Here is a 23,877-nt window from a genome sequence, read left to right on the forward strand (position 1 = left end):
AGGCAGAACTGTCGATTGAATGGGATGTAGTCTATTTCATTGTGGAACCGTCCACCAGGAGACTCCCATGTCCAACATTTGATTCGGCTTCTGGAACTGTGAGTTACCATGAATGGTCTTGGTCGACATGATGAACTCAGACAGTATGTCACCCTGTTCCTTACATTCTAAACCATGGGTCCTGATGTGGAGTTCTTTGGCTGATCTTCTCGGTCCTATCTTGGCATTAAAATCACTGACAGTGATCTTGTAGAAGGTGTGGTCTTCTTTATAGAACTTCTCCAGATCCATGTAGAACTTCTCAATTTCTCCTTTACATAATTGGATGTTGGTGCACAGACAACAAAGATAGAAACTGCCGGCAGTGAGCCCCATCTATTCAAGTGTAATCGTCCAATTCAGGTTATTAGGCATTCAAATGAATCAATCCTCATGGCTAAGTTCGTGTTGACAAGGATACCGCCACCACTGAGGCCTCTTTTGTCACATGTTCCAAGAAACAGGTTTTCTCCAGTGTCGAAAATGGCATGATGTGATTGATGCCTCTTGTTTCGGTCAGACCAATGATGTCATATTTGATCTTTTGCGCTTGTACCATCAGGTCCTCAATGAATGCATCAGGTGTCAGCATACGTGCATTGAAAGAACAGACAGTCATTTTTGTCTTTCTTCATTTTGGCAACCTAGTTCAACCTTGAGATTTTATCAGCCTCTCCTTCCACATCCTTCTCAACACTGCCGTATTCAGGGTCAGGGGAATGAGACCCATTGTATTTACTGGATTTGGCATATCGAGTACACCACAGATAGCTTACCAGGCTCTGCTGTGTGGGTGGGATATTCTTGGTAGCCTGAAAACGCAAATAAACTTTATAGGTGTTCCTATTCAGGCATATGTGCTGATATGATACTCTCAGTAGCCTGCCGGTATCTCTGAGAGCAAGAACTAGAGAATAAGAAGTCGCGTGGCTGCAAATGCAGCTGTGCACTTCTGGGAGCTTGGCGTTATAGTCTCTGGATCCTGGCCATTGATGGGGTTACACGGCAGTTGGTTGGTGTAAGTGTCTAGCTACTGGAAGGCCCAGTCCCGAACCGAGCAGGCTTGGAGATCTCAGCCCCGGGTCCTGTACACCTGGGTTCCTCTGCCGGTTCATTCATGTGTGAGGTTCATCCAAGTGTGCGGCGTGTGGTCTCAGCATGGCTTTGGCTGGGTCCCAGAGGTCTTCAGCTGTCGGACCCTGGTGAGGACAGTCAGGCATGGGGGTAGGAGACTCTGCTTTGTTCTCTTCCAGGAGCTTGGTGTTATAGTCTCTGGATCCTGGCCTAAGCAACATGAAATCAATAAAATTCTTCACAACCTGCATGTGAAAGGCATATCTCTCTAACCCTTACATTCCCTTTGAACAAGTACACCATCCCAAGTAGGGTTCCCTGTGACTGCTCAGTGTTTTCATATTATAGTTAACCTATAAATGTCCAGTGTAAGAGATACAAGTCAACAAGATCCCAAAGTTTATCAGAAAAATCACACAGGTATTATCTCAGATAAATCAGAAATACATGGGCAGAACAGAAACTTCTAAATAAGATCTTGGAAATCTACATTTTTATATTTTCTACCACTGCCTGCCATAGAGAAGATGGTGTGTTTGTGTGAATGTGTGTGTGTGGGGGGGTGGGGGGAATAGGAAATCAGTTAACATGATCATGATAGTTCAAGTTTTCAGAGATAAAATGAAAGATTATCCTTTAAATCTTTCTTTCAAACTCAAAATAAAGCTTACAAATTATTCTTCCTAATGCTACCTTCATTTTGGTGTAAAACATATGTGCCCATTTAAGTTCCTCTCTGGAACAGATGTCTCAAGAATCTAAGATTATCTTGAACCTACTTTCTTGAATTAAGTCTAAGGTAAAATGTAATGGCATATGATGACAATGAAAAGAATGCCCACTCTTTATTGATGACTTACCACTGTCCAGGCATGGATCTAACAACCATATGCAGTAGTTACTAATGTTATCACTATTTCATGGATGAGATACTGGGGGTTGGAGGGAGAAACTAACTCCTCCTGCACCGCACCTGATTTGAGCAAGTTTCCTGAGAAGCCATCTACCTATGAGCCTACCTCCTTCAGGTTTCCTTAATTACCCCCTCCCCAGAAATACAGTGCATCCTTATTCCCTTGTAATATGATTATTTGTCTGCATATCCACTTTTCCAATGATACTAAACTCTCAGAAGCTAGAAATTCTTTCCTTGGCTTTTTGTACTCACAAAACCTGTTTCATCACTTGACATACGTGGTAAGAACTCAAGAAAAGGAGGAAGAACACTGAATTTAAAGTCCAACTGTAGTTGTAAAGTTAATTCTATTGAGCTTGGCAAATCAGCCAGCCAAATGAGCAACCCTGTCTCATTCTCTGAGAGATCCCCCAAACACATGCATTTTCCTCTCAAGTGCATATAATGTTTTAGAAATCAAATTGTATGTCAATCCATTTAATAGATATAAATAATAACATTAATATTAATTACTATAATAGATGCAAATTATACAAGCCTTGACACACTGGCTACCTTCAAGCTGTATGACACTTGATTCTATGTGCACGCACCAAGCACTTCATCTACACAGTCTCACTTAAGCCTGACACCAGCCCTTGGAAATGTAGGTACTATTATTCTTTTTTTTCTGTTGGTGTTATTCACTCAGGCTTCCTCTGTGTGTGTGTGTGTCTTTCTCTCTCCCTTTCTCTCTCCCTCTCTCTCTCTCCCCTTCTTTCTTTCTCTCCCTCTCTCTCCCTCTCTCTCCCTCCATCCCTCTCTTTCTCACTCTGTATCTCTCTCTATCTCTCTCCCTCTCTCTTGGGTCACACCCAGCAATTCTCAGGGGTTACTCATGGCTCTGCATTCAAGGATTACTCCTGGAAGTGCTAGGGCGAGGGAGAGCATATAGGATGCCAGGGATGGAACCCACGTTGGCCACATGAAAGGCAAATGCTCTATTCTCTTACTAATGCTCCAGCCCAAGTATTATTATTCTAACTTTATAAATATAAGAAACTCAACCCTCAGGAAATGAATAACTTGCCCCAAACTACCTGATTAGATCAGTTGGGATTAGTGTCAGGACTTACTGATTTCAAAATGTGTGATCTTTTCAGTAGCACTGTTTTCCCACTGTGGAATAACAGTTGTCATTGTATAAAATTATACAGGAATTTGAACTTATGGTTTGAACCTCTGAATGTTGGAATTCCTAAAAACTTTGATGCTTTATTGAATTATAATCTGCTACAGAGGGGCCAATGATGTACCTTGTCCAAGCTCAGACCCAACAGAAAGACAGCCACAGGGCTGAGACCACGATGAATTTATTACTGATAAAAGCTAGGATAAATGTCCTGCCTTGACTTGGCAGCCTCGGTAAAACTCCTTATGTGCTACTTATTATTCTTCCTTCTCCCTGCTGTCAGAGGCATCACTCAATATGAACAAGCTGTGCTCTATGCAGATAGCTCACCTTGTAGTAAAGAGCAGATAAGAAAGCACTTTTTATTGACAGACAAAAGTAAGAGAGACACACAGGAACTGAGCTGAACATGATCAGTTCTTACTCTCAACTTACCAGAGGGCGAAATCATGCTTGGTGGTCTTGATATAGTGACCAAGAGAGGCTAATGTGTCAATCTAGGGCTAGAGTAAATTTCTTGTGCCTTTATGGAAATAGGATGATGATTGGGAGATGAAACCAATTTCTTTTATGTTTGCTGTTTTAAAAAATAGAGTAAGGAATGGGCTGTTTGGAACCAAGCCAATGAGAACTGACTTACTCTTTTATTCACACTAATTATAGAAACCAATAAGAAATCTCAGCACACATTCACCAATACTTGAAGATTCTTCAAATTGTCAGGCCATTTTAGAGGAATCGCTCCTATCCTCAAATGTAAAAGCAGTAACTTAAAGTAATGAAAATTCAAATTAGTTCTTTTCCGCCTATATTCACAAAATTTATAATTCTTTCTGAACCACCTAACTTTCTTATAGCTATTTCCCTTTAGTCAGCTGAGCTGAGTCAGAGTGTTGCTGTGTTTCACCATGTTGAAGGAATGTTGTCTGGGCCATGCATATCCTCTTATGAAAAACCAATATATGCCAGGTATTAAGAAAATAGAGCCTCTGCAGGAGCTTCTCTTCTTATGAGAGAAAGATTAATAGTAAGTGTGTAAGCATAAAGGTATTTTAGGATGATAATAAGCACGATGAGGGAGAAAAGTAAGAAATATTGCAATAACTAAAGGTCCTTAGTCGAGTACAGCATGAGGAGAAATTAGCAGCAATATAATGATCTGAGGGAGAGCAATCCTTGCAAATGGAAATAGCACTGAGCCCCTGAAATGTATATGATCTTAATGTCTACCCAAGAGGCAGAGAAGAGGTGAGAATTGGATGGAGGTGGGAGGGAGAAAAGACCAGGCAGGGAGGCAGGAACATTGTAAGTTTTGCAGGCAACACAAAAAAGTTTAGATTCTATTAGTAGCATAGAATCTAAGGCTCAACTAGGAAATTGGGAAAGGGAACCTCCCAAGAGATGGTCAGAAGGACTAGTGTGTGTGAGATGGGGGGGGGGGGGGGAGGAGGGGGGAGGGCAACAGGGTAAGGTGTGAGGCTCCAGTGATTCCAGATAAACATTGCAATATAAGGGACAAGAGTACAGTGCTGCTTAGGCCCAGATGCTGGAGATTTCCTGGACCACTGCTCCAGTGCTCAAGGGCATCCAGGGCAATACCCAGCAATGCTCAGATACCATATGGTGCTGGGTGTCAAAGTGAACACTGCTACATGCCAGGTATGTGCCTTGAGATTATACTATCTTTCCAACCCTGACAAAGATTCTTGAAACTCTGAAAAAACACTGACTACAGGTAAGCAAGTAGAGAGATCAACTGTGAGATGCTTGTGGCTCAGACTAAGGTATGAAACTCAAGAGTTAATGGCAACTAGGAAGACTCAGATTACATCTAAAAGATAGAATCAGTGGGAGAGTCTTGTGGATTGAGTGTGACTGTGAGTAAAAGGGGAAAATGATGGGTGATTCCTAGACCCAGGATCTGACTACTCAGTGATACTCTCAACTACCTTGTGAGGTATTTCAAAATGTGAACCAGAACAGATGACTGGTTAAAGAAACTCTAGTACATTTACACAATGGAGTACCATGTAGCGGTTAGAAAAGATGAAGTCATACAATTTACATACAAGTGGTACTACATGGAAAGTATCATGCTAAGTGAAATGAGTCAGAAAGAGAGGGACAGACATAGAAAGATTGCAGCCATCTGGGGAACATAAAGTAACAAAATAGGAGACTAACACTCAAAAATAGCCGAGATAAGTAGCAGGAGGATTACTCCATGTCTTTGAGGCCGGCCGCACATGCTAGGGGAAAAGGCAGCTTAGATAGAGAAGGGAGCACCAAATAAAGGGTGTTGGGAGGTTCCTCCCAGGATGGGAGATGCGTGATGAGAGTAGACTATAGACTGAACATGATTGCCACTCAATGTCTCTTTTGCAAACCACAGCACTCAAAAGGAGAGATATAACAAAAAGGAATGCCCTGCCATAGAGGTAGGGTGGAATGGGGGGGATAGGGGGTGGGAGGGATACTGGGATCAGTCGTGGTGGAGAATGGGCACTGGTGGAGGGATGGGTATTTAATCATTGTATAATTAAAACCCAAGCACAAGATTTGTAAGTCTACAACTGTACTTCATGGTGTCTCACTAATAAAAATTAAAAAAAAAAAAAAGATAGGTTGGAATCACACTATCTTGATCATATTAAATTTGAGGTGCCTGTGAGTTATCTAAGAGGAGAGGTAAGCAGATCAACAAACATGTTTTAGGCTTAAGGAAGAATTCTAAGCTGGAAGATACATATTTGAGTCATCGGAACCTGTTAATATCAATTATATGAGAAATAGGAATAGAAACAGAGCTCTGGGAAACTTCAATATTCAGAGGCTTGTAGAGAAAAGCATACAAAAGAAGTCAATGGAAGGGTCACTTTGAGTTTATTGATAAGAAAGCCAGACAAGATTGTTTATCAAGGAGGGGCCTTTGGGGGGCTAGAACAATAACACCGCAAGTAGGGCATTTGCCTTGCAAGCAACCAACCTGAATTTGAGTTCCACCATTCCATATGGTCCCCCAAGCAGCGCCAGGACTAATTTCTGAGTGCAAAACCAGGAGCAAACCCTGTGCATCACCAGGTGTGACCCCAAAAGGAAAAAAAAAAAGAGAAGACTGTCACCAATGTCAAATGCTTAAGTGTAAAATAAAATTGGGAAGATAAATAGCCACTAGTTTATCAATCCATAGTCCCCAACTATGGATAATATAATATGGATAATATAATAGCCCCAACTATGATATTATTTTGATATAATCTGTTTCAATAGAGTGGCGCAAGCATTTATGCTTCTAAACTATTTTTTAATTTTAGTGTTGTGTGATTTTAATGATTTGCCCCAATTATAAATTATCAATCATCTTTTGATTGTACCTAGAGTGTCTCTTGAGAGGCTCTGTAGTCTTCATGTTCTTCACTAATTAAAAAAAAAGGGATTTTTAAAATATTATATAGAAGAAAAGAAAATGAAATAATAAAATCCATTGACCTTATCTCTAGATTTCTAAAAATTCAGCCACAATATTTGGTGGAACTAAGGATGTCTTTGTGCCATGAAAGATTGCCATTTTCTCAGATTTCGCTACATGGTTTACCTCACTGAGCAAAAGAAGCTCTTGTAGGTCTGGTTTAGCAACCTTTATTTAGTTTCAATTATAATCTGCCAAAGTCTGTTCCTGGTATCACATCATTCTTTCAGGTGATCAACTTTTCAAATGAAAAAGATAGAATACTATTATTGAATAAGAAGTAATATTTGAAGGGTTGTTTGTTTTCTGGGGGTAGGCATGGGGTCACATATATTAGTACTCTGGGGCTACATGGCTTTGTGCCAGGGATTGGGGAAACTGCAGTGCCCAGGATTAAATCCAGACTGCAGGTATTGTACACAAGCTCTCCAGCCTTTTGCAATTTCTGAAGCACCAAGAGTTATTATTTTCATTTTTTTCAGAACTCATTAAAACTCAAGTTTTTTGAAGTAAAAGAACTTTATTGGGAAATTAAACGGAGGGAAGGAGGGAGCTGTATTTTGATATGTGCTAGAGAGAGGACCCAGAATGGAGAGGCCAGGACACTCCTCAAGTGGGGATGTGGAGGTCATTTCCCCAGATTGGAGAAATGGGCCTAAAGTGTAAAAGTTCATACCTCAAGATGGAAGATACAGCTGACATGTGCCAAAACTTATATTTTGAAAAACTCATGTATCAATTTTGTGTCTTAGGAAAATAACAAAGGACTTTCTTATGTGTATGTATACACATATGAATACACACCATCATACATATTTTTAATCTTATGAGTTGCTATGAATCCTTCGCATTAGTTCTCAATTGGAGATGAGGGTAATTTTGCCTCCAAGGGAATATTTGGTAATAGTTGGAAATATTTTTGTTTATTTTTGTTATGATTATTATGGAGTATGTTACTGGCTTATAGTGGATATAGCATATAAGGATTCTGCTAGGCATCTATAGTTCACAGAGTTGGTTTTTTCTGTGACTTCTATAATTCAAATGTCAAGCATATAATTTTGGGAATTCTCACACTATGGTGGAAAAGCAGAGCGCACTATTGTAAATGAAACATTCATTCTCCAACCACGACATGAGATCCAGGAACTTTATTGACCTGGGACAGTCTGTCTATGTAACTGATCTACAATGTAATCTTTGAGTGGCTATGAACTCTAGGTGTGAGGCTCGAGTAATGATGTACTACACTAATTCACACAGTTGCCTATGCTAGCTGACGTCCACAAAAATCATTTTCTAAATTTAAAATGTCAACCCAATCTATACCATGTTAGCCTCCCTTTCCTCTACTCTACTAAGTGAAGATACCAGCTTTGCCTTATGGCCACAATTTTCTCTTTCCTAATATCGATGGTCTTCTAATATCACCCGTGTGACTCAGAACTGACAATATGTAATACTGACTGTGCCACTAAAGATTTTAGAACCAATTAAAAACCATCATTCCTCTCTGAAAGTTTCTAAGAAGACTTCTGTCTTCCTCACACTGGGTGAAATAGTATAAAACCTAATAATGACAGATGAGAAGATGGCCAAAACAAAATGAGCAACACACATACCAAAAGACTGGGGGATTCTTACATGAACCATAAACCCACTTCTTTCCTGGCCCAAAGAACAGAAATGCCCAAAAGCTTTCTTCAGAAGAATGCCTCTTGTGACTCAACTCCCATTTTAAAATTGAGCTGGTCTATATTTAGTAAAATGTCGATCCTTTAACCTCAAGGTCAACTAAATCTAGTCTTTTCTTCACAGCATGCACAAGAATTTTATCTTGAACTTGGTAGAGGAATAAATTATTTAATCAATATTTATATAATATTCTTAAAATAAATCTAAACAGAAAATATAACTCACTGTCCACAGCAAAACACTGAAGAACTGCTGAGTGAAGAAGCTTACAATCAGAAAAACAGCTTGGGTTTCAATTTAATTCTTATTTGCTCTGATGCCAAAGTAAATTTTTCTATGAGGAAAATGAGGTCATTCATCACAGAAAGGGATCACTGTCTTAAAATTCATATGACCAGGAAACACAAGACCAATATAATGAGAGGTTTCAGAGATGTGAACTAAAATAAAATGGGCTTAAGAGATGGCAAATCTGTATGCATTGCTTCAACACAAAGAGAAAAATGAACAGCATAAGACGGTTTCTTGGCCTTTTTTTCTCTAGAAATGTACATTCTCTGACTCTCTCCCATACCAAAGAACCCTCAGTATTCCATATCAATGGGGTTCCCAAATAAACAACATGGAAAGCATAGCAATCCTGCCCTTCAGGACTTGTTTGATGCCATAACAGAGGGAATGAGTGGGTTCTGAATAGATTAGGGCATGAACCCTAAGTTCTCACAAACATAGAAATCACAAACAGTAATACATAAGGAAAGAAAATAGAGATGTCACATCATTAACTATATCTTGTTTACATCTTGATTCTTTCTTGCCTGCTTACTATCTCAATTTATATATGCATAGTATATCATCAGGATAAAGAGCACAGGCAGTTACAATTTTGCCATATTCCAGTCATCTTACTTTGAGAAAGTTAATTAAACTTGATACTTGGGTTTCCTTTCTAAAGTAATAGTGAATAATAATGATATGGCCCATGTACGGCTACTGTAATGGTCAAGCAAAGTAAAGCTAGCGTAGGATTAGCAGAAAACCTAGCACTTGAAAAGTTCATGAATATAACTTCATTATAGTGCAAAACTTGAACTCAAAGATTCAGAAGAGTAGAAGCCTAGAGCATAAAGATGAGACATAACCTTTTTTTTTTTTCAGAAATAGATGCCCAGAGAACAAGGGTTAATACTACATTCATTAGCAACAGAATCAGATAAAAATTCAGGTTCCTTGACTGCTTGAACCAGTGTTCTTGGAATGGGAGAGAAAGGCATGTTGTAAATGTTTTTGAAAAATATTTATTGATCCATTTTTATGGAGAAATTGTACATACTTCCATGCAGTGGAAGCTTATCATTCAGTCTGTTGCCTGCATTCGTTTAGTCAAACTATGCTATAGTTGCAGAGAAACAGCTGGTCCAGCCCGAACTTGTCACACAGTCACCCCAAGGCTCTAAACAAGTCTTTATCTGGCAACAGCAGATTGGGACCATCTGTCATGGCAGGGCACATATGGCCCCACTGTATTGTAAGAATAAGGTTGTCACAAAAGGTCATTATCTATGCATCATTTTTCTGTGATGAGCTGTAAGCAGGCTCTATAATTCTTCCATTTTGTCTCAATCACTCTAATATTCTCCAGCAGTTGGAAAAACTAAGGCCAAGTAAATAGAAGTCTTCTTGCCATGCCCTTGGAAAATTCTGGAAAGTGTCCTATCATTTACTTTCTCTTTGGTGAGTTTGTTCCTTTTAAAGTATCCTTTACATTCTAACCATAAAGTCCTGAAAGGAGTAAAGATGTGTAAGTCATGTGTAATGCAACACAGAAGTAGGGTTTGCTTTAAATTTACATGAGAAAAGTGGATAAATTAGGGTGAGTCAGGCCAATTGTTAGAGTAGATAATACTAGAACAGAAAATAGTCAAGAAAGAATCATACCGGGGCTGAAGCAATAGTACGGCAGGTAGGACCTTTGCCTTGCACACTGCGGACTTGGGTTCGATTCCCAGCATCGCCTAGGGGCCCACGAGCACCACCAGGAGTGATTCCTGAGTGCAGAGCCAGGAATAACCCCTGTGCATCGCCAGGTGTGATGCAAGAAAGAAAGAAAGAAAGAAAGGAAGGAAGGAAGGAAGGAAGGAAGGAAGGAAGGAAGGAAGGAAGGAAGGAAGGAAGGAAGGAAGAAGAAAACCAAGAAAGAATCATACCTTTTTGTTTTCTACCTATAGGGATGATTACATAAGCATCAAAATTAAGATAATTGAGTATTTATTTTTAAGTTTTTATTTTATTAAAGAACCACAGTTCACAAAGTTCTTAATAGTTGAGATTTTTACATATGCTTTAGCACCAATCCCACCACCAGCATCAACTTCCCTCTGCCAGTTTCCAAGTTCATTCCAACCCACAGCCTGCCATCTTGGCACGTTTTAAAGCATCATATTGTGAGACAGTCCAAACTACCTGTAGAGGTCAGAGGTAGGTACTTCAAAGGACAGTCCTATCTGAATCCAGGTGCAAGCCATCCTTGACTGATCACCAGCAGTTGGGCGAGGAGTGAGGGAGAAACCTCAAGATCATTCCAGCTCCTGTTCACTCCAGTCACTCCCAGGTATTCAAGTCTTTTCAACTGAGGCTTCACTACTACAAGACATAGTGATAATAACTCTGCCCTGTTTGATTCCTGACCCACCAAATCTATGGAACTAATAATGACTGTTGTTTCAGTCTTTCAAGTTTGACATCATTTATTATAAACTGCAACAACCAGAAGAGACTCAGTGATCAAGCAGCTGGCTTTCATTTTATTTTCCTTTGAGAGTTGAGGGTGGAGAACTGTTTGAGTCACACCAAGTCATTTCTTAGAAGCTACTAGCACAGTGTCCAGGGGTCTTGCCTAGAGGTTCAGGGACATCAGGGAAATCATAAGGTTCCATGGATCAAAACTAAACCTAAAAGGTTTACATTTACAAAGGAGCCCGGCAAGCTACCGAGAGTATTCGATATGCCAGACACAGTAACAACAAAGTCTCCAATGGAGATGTTACTGGGCCCGCTCGAACAAATCGATGATCAACGGGAGGGCTGTACTATATATAGCCCTCCAGTCCTTTGATCTTTCGTCTCCCTTGGTCTTCTTGACTATCTTTTTTTAATTGTAGTTTAGGCAACATGTTTACGGTAGTGTTAATGTTTGCGATTTTTGGTAGAAATTTAGTTCTATTTCACCACCACCAAAGTACTCAAGACTCTCCACCATTGTCCTTTATGTCACTTCTAGGCCACCTCTTCCACCCTTTCTCTTTTCACTTCTTAGTAACCACAGTTTTGTAATCCAAGGTTAATCTTCTGAACTATTTTATTTACTTAGTTTTTGGTTATTGAAACATACCCAATGGTGCTCAGGACTTACTCCTGGCTTTGCATTCAGGGATCATTCCTGGCCAGAACTCAGGGAACCACAATGGAGCGGTGGGGATTGAACCTGGGTCAGCTACACACAAGGCAATTTCCCTGCCCATATATTAGCTCCCTTGTCCTCCTGGACTGTTTTAACATAATAAATGTGGATATGGACCACAAAAATGAGTCTGAAATGCCCTGTGTTTTATGTATTGTTTGATAATTAATTTTTAACATCTCTGTTTGCTGAGTCCTGGCCTAACAACGACTCATAATGGAGACTGAAATAAGCCCAGGTCTAATTCTTTCCATCCATTGTATGTCCACCCATGTTCACATTTCCTGTTTCACACCTTGAATACTTTTTCAAATTCATTTTTCTCACTTACTCCCCTGCTAAATTTGTTTCAAATGTTCTCTCTTTGTGCCATGGCAATTCACCAACTTGATCTAGGTGCCAGAGTCAAAGGTGGCTGCACGGAAATAAGCTAAGATAGGTTGTAAAAATACAGAATCCCTGGTGATTTCTATGTGCAGCCATGATAAAAAAAAAAAAAAACAACCAAGAGAGTAACATGCAAGCTCCTTCATAAAGCATATGGAGCCCGGCATATTCTGACACCTACCAATTGCTACCTCACTTCCTGGCATCACCTCACCTTATGTTTCACTCAGAAAACATGTCCTCAGAGACCTCCCTATCTTTCTAAATGCTATTCCTTGTACCAGGAAGCACACTCCCCGCAGAATGTTCTTGTGAAAGCATCTCCCTTTCTATGAGCTGTCCCTGACTCTTTATAGTCAAAACCAAGCACATTTCCTAAGTTTCCATTCCCCTTGTATCCACCTCTAACCACTTAACCCATGACTAAGGGATGTGCCAAGGACCCAGGCTTATTCATTTCAGAACCTTCAGTGTTAGCACAGTGCTCCATTTATCAAAGATATTCAACAAATGTTTGCTGAATGAATAACCCAATGTGTTCCCCTTCAGCACTAGCTGCCAAGTAAGTTAGAGCCAAATCCAGTTACCAAGTATAGTAATTAGCTCATCCCAGGTGCCTGGTAACATCTGCTCCCTGTTTCTTTGAGATGGTCTCTGTTCTCTTTTTAGCCATAATTGTCCTATTTTACATTAGGTTTAATTTGCATTCTCTTTCAAATCTTTTTGAAAGAAGGTAGAGGATAAATTCTGAATAAATGAATAGATACGTAAGTTCCTCAAGAGACACCTGTGTTATACCTATAGTAGAGAAGAGAAGAGAAATTACTGAGAAAAAATATGCTACACCTTTCGAATCAAATAACTGATATGTCCTCATAGTTCCTTCACCAGATAAAAATAGAAAAGTATAGGAAAATACTCAAATAAAACTTTATTAATTCAGCAAAAAGTTATTGAATAGGCATATTGGGTGACACAGACAGAAAAACGTGATTAAAATTCCAGGATCAAAGAGCTTACATTACTGTAGGTTAGATGAGAATTATATATAGATATTGAAGCAATATTGCAAATTATAAGTGCTGATTTTTATGTTAAGAATACATAAAAAATGTTTATTCCTGCTAAGTATCAGTGAAGTCTTCACAGAGGTTATATTTTCTGATATCAGCCTTATAAATGAACAGAAGTTAGACATGTAGTGAGATCTACACAGAGCCAAACATTTTAGCATAAGAAGCAATTTGGGAATGTAAAGAAAACTGTGATTGGCTGGATGATAATATCTATTATCTTCTATTAGGCCCATGACGTTGTATTACACAGAGTGGGGTAGATATTTTTTCCATCTAATATTCAAATAACTTTAAATATGTAAATGAAGAAACTGAGGTTTATAAGCGACTTGCTCAAGGTCACACACTTAGTGAGAATTAAGATTCAATCAAGGAAAATTTTAGGTTTTTACAGGTGTGTGTCTTCAGACACTGATTGGGAGCAAAAAATTGTACTTGGTGGTAGGAGAAGGGGCAATCAGAAAGATAGGTAAGATGAAGGGTGTAGTGTTGGAATGTCTATTTGCATAAAACATTCCATTAACATGATTGTAAATCGGGGTGACTAAAATAAGTCAGAAGGGGGAAAAGTTAAAGGGAGAAAGGAAGAAAATTGATACTAAAGGACTTCTGAGTCAGAATAAACAGCATGCCTTTGACTCTGCCAATAATGAGAAATTGATGACTTTTTTTTTTCCACACCTGGTGGTGCTCAGGCTAACTCCTGGCTTTGCACTCAGGGTGGGCTTGTAGGACCATGTCAGGTGGCAGGTATCAAGGGATCAGACCCAGGTTAGCTACTTGCAAGGCAAATGCCCTACCTGCTAAACTATTGCTCCAGTCCCAGATATTGATGACTTTTTAAGAGGAGAGAAAAATGAGACACTTCACAGGCATTAGATAGTTAACTTATTTAAAAACCCAGTGAAATTTTAGGTAGTCAAAGAGAAGTATATGTAACAGATTTTTTAAAATATATATTGAAAAGTAAAACCAATAGATTAAAAAAGAGGCAACGGGAAATAAAATAGGAGAAAAAAGAACAAACTCAGGGAGTGATTAAACATGAAAGAAGGTTATGTACTTGTGCAACTGGAAAGGCAGTCATGTCATTCAGAGGATGGAGAGATGGAATAAGTGTGGGAGGTATGAAAGAGATGAGATTCAGGGGGTGATGGCATCGTCTTCAAGATGGAAGCTGCTCTTAGAAGACAGGAAGTCAAGGAATAAAGTATAGAATTAGGGAGTCATCCAAAACCACTACAGGAAGGAAATTGGTGTGACAAAGTTTATAATATTCCTTGTGAAGTGTTTTTGACAACATTGAAAATCACAGTGAATAAAATGAGAAGAAAAAGAATCAGAAAAGTCTAGGTGGTATGAATGAATCAAGAAAATGGTGGGGTTTTTTGGGGTTTTTTTGTTTGTTTTTTTATTAGTGAAGCACCATGAGGCACAGTTGTAGATTGAGAAATCTTTGTGCTTGGGTTTCGGTCATACAATGATCAAATACCCATCCCTCCACCAGTGCCCATTTTCCACCACCATGGATAACATCCCCCCCCCCCCCCGCCTCTGTGGCAGGGCATTCCCTTTTGTTCTCTCTCTCCTATTGGGTGTTGTGGTCTGCAAAAGAGGCATTGAGTGGCAAACATGTTCAGTCCATAGTCTACTTTCAACATGCATTTCCCCTCCTGGGAGGATCCTCCAAACACCCTTTATTTGGTGCTCCCTTCTCTCTCTGAACTGCCCTTTCCCCTAGAATACCCAGCTGGCCTCTAAGCTATGGAGTAATCCTCCTGGTGTTGATCTCAGCTATTCTTGGGTATTAATCTCATATTTTGTTACTTTATATCCCCCAGATGAATGCAATCTTTCTATGTCTATCTCTCTCTTTCTGACTCATTTCGCTTGGCATGATACTTTCCATATTGTACCACTTGTATGTAAATTTCATGACTTCATCTTTTCTAAGAGCTACATAGAACTCCATTGTGTAGATGTACCAAAGTTTCTTTAACCAGTCATCTGTTCTTGGGCACTCAGGTTTCTTCCAGTTTCTGGCTATTGTAAAGAGTGCTGCAATGAACAAACAAGTGCAGATGTCACTTCAACTACACATTTTTGCCTCTCTGGGATATATTCCCAGGAGTGGTATCACTGGGTCAAATGGGAGCTCAATTTCTAATTTTTTGAGAAACGTCCATACTGTTTTCCAAAAGGACTGAACTAGTCAGCATTCCCACCAACAGTGAAGGAGTGTCCCTTTCTCGCCACATCCGTGCCAGCATTGGTTGCTTTTGTTCTTTTGAATGTGGGCCAGTCTCTGAGGTGTGAGATGGTATCTCATTGTGGTTTTGATCTGCATCTCCCTGATGATTAATGATGTAGAGCATTTTCTCATGTGCTTTTTTGTCATTTGGATTTCTTCTTTGAGAAAGTTTCTGTTCATTTCATTGCCCCATTTTTTGATGGGGTTGGATGTTTTCTTCTTGTGGAGTTCCACCAGTACTTTGTATATTCTTGATATCAACCCCTTGTCAGATGTGTATTCGGTGAATATCCTTTCCCATTCTGTAGACTGTCTTTGTATTTTGGTCACTGTTTCTTTGGAGGTGCAGAAGCTTCTTAGTTTAAGATAGTCCCATTTATCTATCTCTGTTTTCACTTGCTCGGCCAGTGGCGTGGCATCTTTGAAAATACCATTAGCCTCAATGTCATGGAGGGTTTGGCCAACTTTGTCTTCAATGTACCTTATGGTGTCTGGTCTGATGTTGAGGTTTTCAATCCATTTTGATCTTACTTTTGTACATGGTGTTAGGCAGAGTTCTGAGACCATTTTTTTGCATGTAGCCGTCCAGTGATGCCAGCACAATTTGTTAAAGAGGCTTTCCTTACTCCACTTCACAGAAAATGGTGGTTTTAACAATGTTAATTCTCCCAATCCATGAGCAGGAGATATCTTTCCATTTCCTCATTTCCTCATCCGAGCAAAAGTAGACTATAGACTGAATATGATGGCCACTTAATACCTCTACTTCAAACCACAACACCCAAAAGGAGAGAGAGAGCAAAAGGGAATTTCCTGCCACAGAGGCGGGGTGGGGTGGAGAGGATGGGGTGGGGGTGTTAAGGATGCTGGGATCATTGGTGGTGGAAAATGTGCACTTTTGGAGGGATGGGTACTCGACCATTGTATGGCTGAAATGCAAACATAAAAGTTTGTAAATCTGTAACTGTACCTCATGGTGATTCACTAATAAAAAACTAAAAAAAGAAAAGAAAAAAGTGGTTTTAGATGAAGGGAAGGGGGAACCGCAAACAGGCAGAGCTTTGAGAAAGAGAACAGAAAGTGACATGAACTATACTAAACCGAAAGGTGACTGACTAAGAAAGAGAAAATATTCTCCCAACCTATACCTTACAAAGGGCTAATATTCAGAACATGTTAGAAAACTCATAATGCTCAACAGCAGCAAAACAGACCACTGACCCCTGCCTCTGTACTCAGGCATCATTCCTAGAGGTGCCCAGGGGACAATATGCATATGCATTACTGGGGATCAAACTGGAGTTAGTTGTGGGCAAGGCAAGTAAGTGCCTACAACCCTGCAATATCTGCCTAGTATTGAGTATCTATTGTTTCTAAAGATGAATTGGGGTGAAAGCAATTCAGAATTAATTGACCAGGAGAAGTTAAAGGCACAATACATTTGTTTGTTACTTTTTTTCTGTGAAGAGGCAGTTCCTCTATGAACTTCACAACTTCATGAGTAAAAGAATTTGTGCGGAGGTCCCACAAACTGCCAGGATACAATCATTATTGGAACAAGAGCTTCTGTGTAAGTGATATACCAATGAGGACTATAACTGAGGATTAAGGGTATATCTCTAAACACTTAGCACTGCCCTTTTAATAAGGACTTTCTTTTTGGAGAGAAAGCACTTTGAAAGTTCTTAACTTTCTCATCATCTGGAAGACCATTATCTTCAGAACATCAAATAGTATTAGGGTGTTTGATCTGGTAAAGCTGTCAGCTTTTATTGCCCTGCACTGGTCAGTGAAGGAGAGGAAATGCAGAAGAAACAGTGTCTAGATAACACGAGTCATGTACAGAACACTCTCTCAATTAATGATATCCCTAGATTCGGAAAAGTTCATTGATTCCTCTAATTTTCAAATTAAAATAAGGAAATTCAAACTGGTGACAAGATCATAAAACCAGTTTTATGATTCTTCCATACCATACCAGAGTCACAGAAAGTTTGAAGAGACGATTTTTTTTTAAATATATGGGGAAAGTTGGGCTGGAGATAAAAGTACAGTAGGTAGGGTGTTTGTCTTGCATGCAGACTACCCAGATTCAATCCCTGGCACCCCAATAGTCACCTGAGCCCCTCCAGCAAATCTCCGAGTGCAGAGGAAAGCATAAGCTCTGAACATCACTGGGTGTGACCCAAAAACAAAACAAAAATGGAAATAGAAAGGGAAGTGCCAGAAAGTCATGTTTCTAAATGCCTTTCAAAATGCTCTATAGGCATAGTATTTGTCTAACACGCCAGTACATTACGTTTTACAATACAATGCCTTTTTCTCCTAATCTTTATTCATGACTGTTTTCATCTTGCAAATACAAAATTATTTCTCCACTATTCCCAAGGTGTTTCCTTTGATCTAACAGGCCAGCTATCCTAAAGTGGTGATTTTTCTACAAAGACTTCCTCTGTTTACTTATCAAATATTTATTGAGCGTGTGTCACAAATGCACAGACACCGTACTAGGTGCTTGGGACCAAAAGTGACAGATAATAACACCTTCGCTGACCTCACAATACACACCAGTATTAAGTCTGACCTCACTTTTACTTTTCTCTATGCTATTCTCAGTCTGCAAATTCTCCTTCATCTTATCTCTACCTGTAACTGTCTACATATATGAGTGATTCAACCTCATCTCTGAACCTCATCACTTCTTATGCATCTGTAAAAGTAATGCAGCATTTAATGACACACTGCCCTATATCAGCTGCTCTGTCATTGTGAATGACACCTTATCTCGTCAGCCAGGCTATAAAGCTTCTAAGGAAAAGAGCATCTTTATTTCTTCTTGGCCTTTCATGTGGTTTAACACCAACTCCAGATGTTTTCAGAATCATTAGAGATGACAGATTACCTTCCTAGCAGAATCTTAGTAATTCATTCACCCTTTCTATTAGTTTTTTATGGCCTCTGAAACAAACCATCACAAACTTGGTTATTTAAAACAACTGGATTGTATTTTTTCATAGTTTTAAGGCCAAAAGTCTCATATCAGACTTGATACATTGGGCCAATACCAATGTATCAAGAGAGCCATTTTCTACAGAGTCTCAGGGAGAATTTATTTTTTGCTCTTTCTAGTTTATGGTAATTATTGGCACTCTTTGACCATGTCACAACATTCAATCCTGGCCTCTATTGTCACATTACTGTCTCCTCTTTGTGTCAAATGTACCTTTGTGACAAATAAACTTCTCTTATAAGAACATTTATGATTATATTTAAAGCTTACCAGATAACTAAGGATAATAACTCCATGTCAAGATCCTTACTTCATTCTCATCTGGAAATAACAACCCTTCCCTGACCAAAAAAAAATCTTTTTCTGATTTACAAGTTTTAGAGATTAAAACCTGACATCTTTGTGGTATATTATTCAGTGTGTTAGAGTTTTTTAATTTTTTTATTCACCCTTAGAGTTAGGTGCTTTCATAAAGTTGTAAGTAAACAATTTAATCATGCAGACTATCTCTCAATCCAGTAATTTAATAGTCCAGAAATTCAGATATTCAACATTCAAGAGAAGAAAATAATGCAAAAACTAGATACTACAATCTGCTTGTATAAAAGATAAGAAACATTTAAAAATTTCCAATATAATTAACTATTGGGAAAACAGTAGTATAAAGTAAGTTAAAAGTATTGGTATTAATTTTCATTAGGTGCCTTAATCAAAGACTATTTCAAAGTAGGACGGCTGTGAAGACCATGAATTCAGGTTAATTTTTTTAAATTATTTTTCCTGGAGAAGAAAGAGTTTTCCTAGTGTATTCAACCACAAAACACAAAACCAATCTTATCTATGAATATAGCGGAAACGAATATTTATTCCTTTAATTAGAGTGGTAAACCAATGAAGGCTGGGTACACCACAGGTGACTGTGTTTAGTGCAAACTAAATCCCAGCATAATCAGGCAATGATTTGACCGCTAAGTTATGGGCCTTGTGTTCAGAAAGCTGAGGTAGAACCCAAAGACAATGCAAGAATCACCATGTAAGTGAGAATTTAAAAGGCAATTTTTAAAAGTTTGAACATTTAAAAAGAGAACATTGTTCACTCATCATTTAATGAGGATGTCTGAAAAGCTACAAAGTTTTTAGAGATTGTGTTGTCCAGGATCAAATTATACTAGAATAACTAGATACCATACAAACACAGAGATGATGTTTAACGCTCCATCCTCGTGTTTATAAAGAGACAAATATCAGATTACAGGAAACTCTTGAATCCCTCAACAACTTTTCCGATGTGAAAGTCTCATTGGTCAAACCAACCTCCTTGATGTGTTGAAATATTAGCTTAGTTGACTTAGCAAACATAGTTATCATTTTCCTATAACAGGATTTGTGTATTCTCGAATACTGCCTTTATTTATAAGATTCTAATGAAAGAATTCCATTCATGGTCTAGAATACAAATAGAAAGCTCCAGGTGCACCCAACCATTAGAAGCCAATCTGCAGTTTTTCTCAGTGAACAGGTGCAGGGATGGGCAGCTCAGGAGCCCACAGGTATGACTACAGTAGAGCTGGCAGAGGTAATGATTACCCCAAATCACCAAGAACGTGGCATGTTATGGTCTCTACTTGTTGATAAGGCAAGGAAATGTATTAATACAGTTTAAAATAACTTGAACAAAAGCACTTATTTTTTGATATTCTGAAAAGAGACTTCCTTTTATCTAGACACTTTTCTTAGGAGAAGAAAAATCTTCTCTTCCAAGGCAGCAAGATCAGAGGCAATTCTTTCATCAATGTGTCTCAGGTAAATTTCCTCTAACACAAGACCCTGAGTTTATTTCCCGGGGGACCTCAGTTTCATTCTCATCTTAGAGTGGACTTAGATAATTTTTCACATCCTAATATGTCAACCATTATTTCCCCTCTTTAAAGCTCATTCTCGGAGCAAGAAACATAAACATCCTTTAAGGAGGCAGCTTTGTTTGTTCAGACCCTGTCCTCCTCCCAAACCCTCCCACTCCCCCCACCCCACCCCCGTGAAATTATGATCAGCAGGAAACTAAAACAACCAGCAGGGTTTTTGTTTTCATTGATTTCAGTGACATTTTGAAAATGGAGCACCTAAGCCAAACCAAATCTCCAGTCTCACTCTCACCAAAATCTGAAACGAGGAACTTCATGTGGAACATTCAAAACTCAATTGTCTCCAGCCACAGCTGAATGAAAAGCCCAGATTAAAACTGGCAACGATTTACTTCCTACAAACATGCTTTGTTCCCTGTTAACTTGTCAGCTCATAAAAAAGGGGGGAGCCTCTATACAAGCAGCTGTCTCATTCAAGATGCTGAAGCCTTTCATGGTTGTCAATATGAATGTGTAACACAGAACCCAGACCAAGACCCTTGGTCTAAAACCCTGGCCCAGAGTGTGGGCCTCCACACTGCCCTGGTATGCCTTTCTTCTCTTGTGATGACTTGCATTTTCAGTAAATGGTTAGAAAATTTCCTGCTTTTCATGGAATCCCCTCATGATCTTGTTTCCCAGAAACCTGTTTGTAGAGAAAGCCAACCCCAGAGGCAAAACAGAGAAACCTATGAAGTTTTTCCGTTCTTAATCCTCTCTCTTTGCTCTTAGCTGCTCTGGGCTAATTTGGTCAATACCTTTATGTCTTTCAATGATTCCTGGGTAAGTTGAGCAACTTGCAGTGACCACCCACAGTTAGTTTGCTAGAGAGGAATCAAATCCAAATAAATCATGGCAAGCCACTTTGCAACCATTAAGTGACTGATGAATAACCATTATGGTTTTCCCAATGAGCCATTTAATAAATTCATGACACATCTGAGATGCCTTATTATTTCCTGGATTATCCAGAAAGACATCATTAACTCAACCTCAACCCAAGTAGTAACAGCTACAAGCATACAGAATGAATGGCGCGTAGGTGAAAAAGAGTCATCTCCCTTTGCTTTTTTTGATTCTATTCATGCTCATATCACTTTGCTCACCGGAAATGATTTCTTTTCTCTCTTCATCCCATTCTGCAAATCTCTGAGAATTGGTAGGCTCTCATTCATTTAAAGCCCCAACTCTGTTGATGTGAACTCCTCTAGCACTGATCTAGTTGGAAGATGATTGCAGGTGCTCCAAATTCATACACCATTCTCAGTTCTTCATACACCATTCTCAGTTCTGACATTCATTGGCTGGATGACCGAGGATATACATCACTCAACAACCTTGAGCAAATTTTCTTAACTATTAAAACAGGACTAGTAATTTCCACTTGCAAATTCTCTGGAGGTCTTCCCCATTCAGGTTCAGTTGTGGAAGGAAAGAAATCCCTGTAGGATAAAACACTGCAATTACCCTGTGGCTGAACCCATTTAGGCTAACTGTAAAACCTTAGATTTTTTCCTGACATAGCAAAATATATAGGAAACAGCAAAACAGTTGTGACAAAAGACATTTTTATTATATAATAAACAGCAAGTTTGAGTGAGAGCACAGTGGGTAGGGCATTTGCCTTGCACGCAGCCAACCTGGGCTCGATTCCTCCGCCCTTCTAGGAAAGCCCAGCAAGCTACTGAGAGTATCTTGCCCACAGGGCAAAGCCTGGTAAGCTCCCGTAGAGTATTTGATATGCCAAAAACAGTAAGAAGTCTCATAATTTGTTGTGACATATTACTGGTGCCCACTCGAGCAAATCAATGGACAACAGGAAGACAGTGGTCCAGTGCTACTATGTCATTGTTTTGGGCTGTTTCCCCCCCAAAAAATAAACCAACTTTTTGTATGTTCAAGTTCTAACCCTCTGCTCTTTTCCATACCTCAGAATGTAAAGGTAAAGGTAAAGGTAAAGGCCCTCCCGTTGATTGTCGATTTGCTCGAGCGGGCCCAGTAACGTCTCCATTGGAGACTTGTTGTTACTGTGTCTGGCATATCAAATACTCTCGGTAGCTTGCCAGGCTCTCCGAGGGGGGCGGAGGAATCGAACTCGGGTTGGCCATGTTGGCCGCTTGTAAGGCGAACGCCCTACCTGCTGTGCTATTGCTCCAACCTCAAAATGTACTATATTTAATATAAGGTCTTTAAGAAAGTGATTAAAGTTCACTGAACTATTAAAGCTGAGCCTAATAGTATACAACTGAGTTCTTAGAAGAGATTAGATGATGTGTAGACAAACCCAGGAGAAAAAATTCAGAAACAATCCAACTCTGTTGACATCTTGATGTTTGGATCTAGCCTCTAGTCTCTGCTATTTACTCCACAGTACCAGACTGTGGTACTTCGTTATAGCAGTCATAGAAAATTAGTACCCTCCAATCTTCAGAACCATCTGCCACCTAGATGGATAAACACTTTGCAACTTAATAAACTTTACCTTTGATTTAAGGGGTTCATTATTGCTTTTTTCCATTTACCTTTCCTTAGTTGTTGCAATGACTGTCACACACACACATACACACACACACACACACACACACAGACCTGACTGTGTTGTTGCTTGCCCATGTTTTTATTGAGAGAACCACACTCCTTTGCTATAGGGCTTGCACTCCTGCTCTCCAGGATTGAACTCTTTTAATTCCAGTGCTCAGGACATTTGGGTTGTGGTGCTCACCTAGGATCACTGTGAACCTCATGCTCACGCTAGCTATGACAATGACACAATTTTAGTGGCTGTGCTCTCTGTGGGTTGCACATTTTAGTTGTGTTCATACACAACTGGCTTCAGTGAGACTGGAAATCACTCATAATACTGGGAAACACAAATAGCACTTGGTGTATGCTATGGCACTGGGGATCAAACTCATAGACTTTGCGTGACCGCGTGTGTTCTAAATCATTGAGTTCTCCCCATTTGACCATGAAACTCAATAAACTTTATCAGCTTTAACTACAAGCAAACAAAAGGGATAAATTTTCCCATCTCTTGTTCCTCCCCCAAAAGTTAATTTTCCTTCTTATCTCTTCTATAAGAACACACTTTTTTGAAATCAAGAAGGATAGAAAATTCATTGTTTTCTACTTGGAACTTTCAGGGTAGATTAGCTTATGCATAGGTACAAAATCTTGAAAATTCAGGGATTGTTAATAATTAAAACTCACTTTTTCCTCTAAATGGTCCAGAGGTTCTAATTTATGATTTTTCTCCTTCTTTTGTCTCAGACACCTTATCATCTTGAGGGTTGACAGCTACGACTAGCTGCAAAAAGCACAGCAAATCTCTGATTAATCCTATGGTCTTCTACCTAGAAGAAGACAAACGGTTACACTCACTAATATTCTATTGCTCAAAATAAGTCACATGGCCCTGGTTTTCTTCA

This window comes from Sorex fumeus, unplaced genomic scaffold, assembly GCF_029834395.1.
Source record: "Sorex fumeus unplaced genomic scaffold, SorFum_2.1 ptg000003l, whole genome shotgun sequence".
NCBI lineage: Eukaryota > Metazoa > Chordata > Mammalia > Eulipotyphla > Soricidae > Sorex > Sorex fumeus.